The sequence below is a fragment of the Nycticebus coucang genome, chromosome 5, assembly GCF_027406575.1.
Source record: "Nycticebus coucang isolate mNycCou1 chromosome 5, mNycCou1.pri, whole genome shotgun sequence".
In the NCBI taxonomy this organism is placed as follows: Eukaryota; Metazoa; Chordata; class Mammalia; order Primates; family Lorisidae; genus Nycticebus; species Nycticebus coucang.
In genome coordinates, this window is record NC_069784.1 from 32,122,601 (window position 1) to 32,128,629 (window position 6,029).

The window sequence follows — 6,029 nt, forward strand, 5'->3', positions numbered from 1 at the left end:
TCTGTGCTTGGTTGTTAAAATCCTAAGACCTCACAAAGGAGTTCCATAAATCCCTTTTCAAGAGGCTTGCATAAATCTACTTTTTGAAAGACAGAAGCAGAATATCCCTCTTGTTCTCTTTCTATAGTAAATTCAAACCTTACTTTTGGGCAAATCATTGCCTAAGGCAGACTAGTTTGAAGACTTCTAATTAAGGAGACAAAAAAAAGAGAAGAGCACTTTAAAATTTGAAAGTGTACCCCTGTTACAGAACCCACTAGTTGCCTTCCTTGTTTATCAGCTTTATGGTACTCTGACTATCCTGGTGACTGGACTGCACTCAGATGCTGGTGGCCACGGGAACTTGTTTTACTGTCCGTTAATTTGGAATTAGTGATGGGCTGTATGCTTTTATTGCAAACCTCTCTTCTTTTTCCCACTGTGCCCTCACGTTTCTTCCTACGGAGGAAGGTCTTCCTTCCTCTTCCTCTTCATTGTCCTCTTCTCCATCCTTAGCTTTCGGATCTCTCTCTTTCTCCTTGCTCTCATATTTGCACTGTGTTCTTTCACTGGACGTACATATACAGGCAAAAAATCCAACTTGTGCACAACCTGCACTTACGAACAGAGGCTACTGCAGGTAATAGGTAAATGTACTTGCTTCTAGAACAAATTTACAGAAGCTATCTCCTTTGTAACCTGGGGACTGCCCGTAAAGCAAATGCATATGCACGAATGCGCACGTCTCTCTCCTCTTTGTCCAGACATGCACGTGTCCCATCCCCTGTTGCTGAAGCTCTTTCTCCAGAACTTTCTCTTCTGTCCTTCTTTATATCTAAGCATTGATTCCTAATATTATGACAATCATTCCTATGAATTATTGAGCACCTATTACATACGGGAGATGAGAAAGGTCTTTCTCATGTAATCCTTAGAATCCCCATTGTGTGTAGGAAAAATCGAAGCTCGATAAAGTTTAAAAAATAAGTTCAAGGCCTCAGAACTGATGGTTGGCAGAGCTGGGACTTAAACCCAGGTTTCACTGGCGTCAAAGCCCATTTCATTAAGGAACATAGTTATGAACAAAAATTCAGGCTTTTGAACAAAGATTTTTTGTAAATTGAATTATGTTACAATAACTGGGAATCTGGAACTCAAAAATTGTCTTATGATGACTAGTCTAAAAAACATTACTTGGAGGGGAAGAATGGGGAACTCCTCTTCAGAGATGATGAATGTTTGATGCAATCCTAGAAGTGCTGACTAATGGTCTGCTGACTACTTATTTTGATCTTGGTGTTGGTAAAGAGGGCATTTCAAGCCAGGAAGTGGAAAGAAGCACACGGATTTCAGCCACTCAAAACTGCAAACAGTGGAGGTCTCCATATCGTGGTGGTTCCAGCTTTTCTATTTTCTGGGCTAATTTAATCACTTCCTCTTCCGTTCTTCTGTTTTCTTCTTGCAGGCCAAATTATTTTTCCCTGTTCTGTTTATGTTATTGTTAATTTTTAAAGTCACTTAATTCCCCATTCTTAAGCACCTTTTCACATCTGGCCTTATTTTCTCTTGTTCACATTTTTTTCCCCTCATTCTCTCTTGCTTTGCCCTGAGCCTCCTTGCTCCCAGGGCCCCAGTAGGTTACTGAACATAAAATACGCTGGAATTCTAATCTCTGGATTCCTGGCTGTCACAAGTGAGGGCCTTTGAACTTTACTTTCCACTTCTACTCAGGGATGACCTGTCCATTCAGGAATCACAACTCAGCTGTTGTGACATTTGAAGGCGATATGGAGAGCTCAGCTGGTAGATTTTTTTATTCTGTGAGATTCTGCTAAAAAATAATGGGTAGATCAATGAAAAACCTGATTGAGGACTTACCCTAAGGAAAAAAAAAAAGTGAATGACTGAGTATGTGGGGATGGAGGTGTGCACACCTGTGTGTGTGTGTGTCTGAGTGTGTCTTTGGGGAAGAGCAGGGAGGTGAATTCTCCCTAAGGAATGTAGAGTTATTTGCCATGATCTACTTCTCAGCATCTCTTGAATGAAAGTGGACTTTCTCATCAGATTAAAATGATGATTCAAAGTGGTTTTAAGGAGAGGGAGAGAGGAATGAAAGGAGGAGAACTTTCCAAGGACTGTGTAAGCTGAGCTAAAGCATTATCTCATGTCTTTCCTCTCATTCTAACACCCCCTCTGCGTCCCTCTCTGCTTGATTGTCCTTGGGGGAAATGGGGAGGATTCTTTCAGATCTCTCTGCTTCATAAGGAAGAAAGATTTTCACAAGTTCCTGTTCCAGAAGTAGAGGGCAGCCCCTTTTATCTCTGGAGAGAATAGCATTAGTTCCTAGAATTTCTCTGTTTTTTTGAGATAGAGATTTTTTTTTCCCTTCAGCCTGCTGTGACTTTTAGGCTCAGTGACGTCTGAGGCTCTTGGAAGAAAGGAGCTCTGCTATCCTATTTTGATATATGTGGAATACTACCATTATGGATGGGCGTAAAGTAGTCACGACAATCGATTTCAATATATCATATTTTTTAACTGTTAAATTTTAAGAAATGATTTGTATAAACATAGGGATATCATCAACTCACCTAACATTGTGTCTCCAAGTTTGTCTTATTTTTTGTGTACATATAACTTGATCCATGGGTCTCCTAAAGAACAATGGGTAGGGGTGATACTTATGTGTTTAGAACAGTTGTGATATCAGCCTGAGATGACAGACAGTGGTGGCTAAGATTCTCTCCTCTCAAGATCTACCAAGAAAAGTGCAATGTCCAGGCAAATCTACTTCTAGTACTTTCCCTAAGTATTTTATTTTGCTTAATTTTTTTTTTGGAGCAGTGCCATCTCCCCCTGCCAGAGTTGCCTCCAAAAAAAAAAAAAAAAAGGAAGGAAGGAAAAAAAAAGAGAGAGAGAGAATGCAGTGAACATGTGCCGACCTTTGCAGACAAAGAAGTGGTCACCACACCACTTGGAAAGGGCATGCATTCTGAGTCATTTTTCTAGCTGTAATCAAGGCATAGCTTTACCCAGCCTGTTTTCTGTTCCTCAGGTCCAGCCCTGCCCTTCATCAATAATGGGCATTTGAATTGAAATCGAGGAAAACCAGTTAACTGATTAGGGATAATCAGACCCAAAAAACAGCAGGGAAAATCAGTAAACAGGAATAGAAATGCATAGCAGATAAAAGCTAAGACGTAAAAAATAGAAATTTAGCCTCTGATGGGAGTCTTCTTGTAATATTTCTTTTTTTTTTTTTTTAATTCAAATTAGGTCTTGTTTAAAGGGTCAAGGGAGTCACTTTCAAAAGTTTAGAATTATAAAAAGAGTAGTCTTTTCCCATTAAGTAAAATAAACATTATCATTTCAGGAAAATACTTCCTTGAAAACTAGGGTAAAAAAACACAATATCCCAGAAAGGTTAACCAATAGGATGGTAAGAAAACCTTCTTGAAGAATCCAGAAACATGATTCTAGCAGTTCCTTCTCCATTTTTTCTGGCAAGGATTATTCTCTTTAAAATATTACCTTCAGGATTATATTGCCAGTCTCTCATCTGTGATCTCCAGAAGAAACGGGGAGATTTAATGGGAATTGTGGGGTGCCAATATTCAGGTACGTTTCAACTTCGAGGGAGCAAAATCAGAACAAAGATTTCCAGCAACAACACACCTGTCATTGTCAGCAGGCTTAATTGAATCTTACGGCTGTCAGAGTTTAGGAGGCAGGCTAACACCCTAGGAAGAGACTAAATTTACTGAACACAAAGAGTAGGGTTTAGAAAAAAATAACAGTTATTTGGTTGTCAGGGTAACTTTTCCTGATTGGAGAAAGACAGACAGACATTGCGAAAACAGGCCCGTTTCTCTGAGCACTTTTGCCATCTCTTTGTGTTCAGACTTCTGAGAGAGAAAGGGCAAAGTTTTCTTTCTTACACAAAAAGAGACACTGTAGAGTGGAAAATGAGACAAGGAAGGGTGTAGAGGAGGCACTCACTGCCTTCTCTCTGACAAACTGCTGCCAGCAGTCACAGGATGGAGCCACTTCTGGCATCCAAGCAGTTAAGAGACTTTTGAGGTCAAAACCACAAACACTAAAGTCCTGGGCAGCCATGCACAGGCTTTTCAAAAGTTAGAGAGCTTCTTTTAGAAGAGAACAGGAATTAGATTAAGCTAATGGTGCTTAACACATGAAATTCGTTGCTAGCAAATGACAGAGTCCCAGGAATAATCAAGCTTCTACAGGGCATTCCAAACTCAGGCCCAAAGCCATGGCAAATGTTGCAAAGTATAGAGAAAAGCTTCAGTTAGGGTAGATCAGCATAAAGGACAGAAGTCCCAGACCTCATGTCTGGTACAATTAACAGGCTGCCAATGACGAGGAGGGGCCACGTTATCTACGAGTACACGGCAAATCCCCCCAGCGACTTGATATTGCCTCTAAAACTAACTTTGGTGTGTAAAAGTAATGCATATGGAAAAATTAATAACTGCTGCTAAAATTTAAAAATAAAAATTTAACTTTTCTTTTTTTTTTTTAACACACTTAATTCACTTTATTATTCTTGTATAAATACCCTATGTTGTAGCCATAGCTAGAGCTTGGGTCCTCTGCACAGAGACTCTGGTGTCTGACAAGATGGTCAGTGAATTCTTGGTAAGGAGACTTGGTGAACATTGTCTCTTTCCAGAGGTCAGGAGTGAGACAGCTATAGGTCTTGGAAATGGCATCAAAAGTGGCCTTGGCAAAGTAGCCCAGAATGGCAGTGCAGCCCCTGGCTGAAGTGTAGCAGTCATTGATCCCAGCCATCATTAGCAGCTTCTTAGGCACAGGAGCTGAGACAATGCCAATTCCTCTAGGAGCAGGATGAGACATATCAGCACAGAGCCACAGTGGCCTGCCACCTTGCAAGGAACAATGTGGGACTTGCAGATCTTATTCCCCCAGTAGCCTCTCTGCACTGGGACAATAGAGAGCTTGGCCAGGATGATGACCCCTTGAATGGCAGTGGCTACTTCCTTGGAACACTTAATGCCCAGACCGACATGGCCGTTATAGACCCCAATGGCAACAAATGCCTTGAACCTGGTCCGCTGGCCAGTGCGGGTCTGTATTTGCACTGGCATAATCTTTAAAACCTCATCCTTGAGAGATGCCTCCAGGAAAATATCAAATCTCAGATCCCTTAATGGGCAGGGAGAAGAGATAGATCTCCTCCAGGAACTTGATCTTCATGTCCTTGACCAGGTGGCCTACCCTGGTGACAGGCACCCACTCTTTGTCCTCGGCCTTGCCTCAGCCCCGACCCTGACCACGGCCACAACCCTGGCCCTGAATGCCACTGCTAAAGCCTCCACAGAAACAACCATGGCCTCCCATTCTAGGGCCCCTGAGGCCCCCAGGTCCTCCCACTGCACCCGCGTCATCTGCCATTTGGTGTTTCCAGAGCTAAGATTATATAACTGGCACACAATATAATAATCACTTAATAAATGTTAGCCACTTAAAGATGTATACATAAACTTTATATGCATATATGAACTTTAAAAATCTACTTTTATTGTTAAGCAACATATTGGGAATATTGTTCCATGTGGAAAAAATTTATATTGTTGTTTTATTTTATTTGCCATTAATATCTGTATGCTTTATAGCCTGGTGAGATAGAACATTGACCATCTTTGCTCTGTGTGTGAAGCAACAGACCTTATCTATAAATGCAAAGTAATCTCCTCTAGTCAGGAAAGAGATCATAAAAACAACAGAGACTTAAAAGGGGAAAACAAGACAGAGATTGAAGTGCATGTATTTATAGGAATATATGCAAAGATATGAACTAAAGAAACTGAGTTCCATTTTGAGCCCCAGAAAGAGATATGATGAATCCCTCCCTTCCTTGCTATATTCCCCCCACTCCAACTCAGGTCCTTGTCTCTCCAGATGTGCTCTTGCTGGCTGGGTCCCTCCAGGATTTCCTGATTATAATGAGGAAGCACAGCTGATCACGCCAGTAAGTTCAGATTGAGATCACATCACCTTTTGACCTT

The 6,029-nt window shown here is 41.2% G+C and overlaps 1 pseudogene; it reads right to left on the reverse strand.

The window, feature by feature from the left end:
* Nucleotides 1-4,559: 4,559 nt before the first annotated feature.
* Nucleotides 4,560-5,415, reverse strand: LOC128586164 (40S ribosomal protein S2-like; annotated as a pseudogene).
* Between the last annotated feature and the right edge of the window lie 614 nt (nt 5,416-6,029).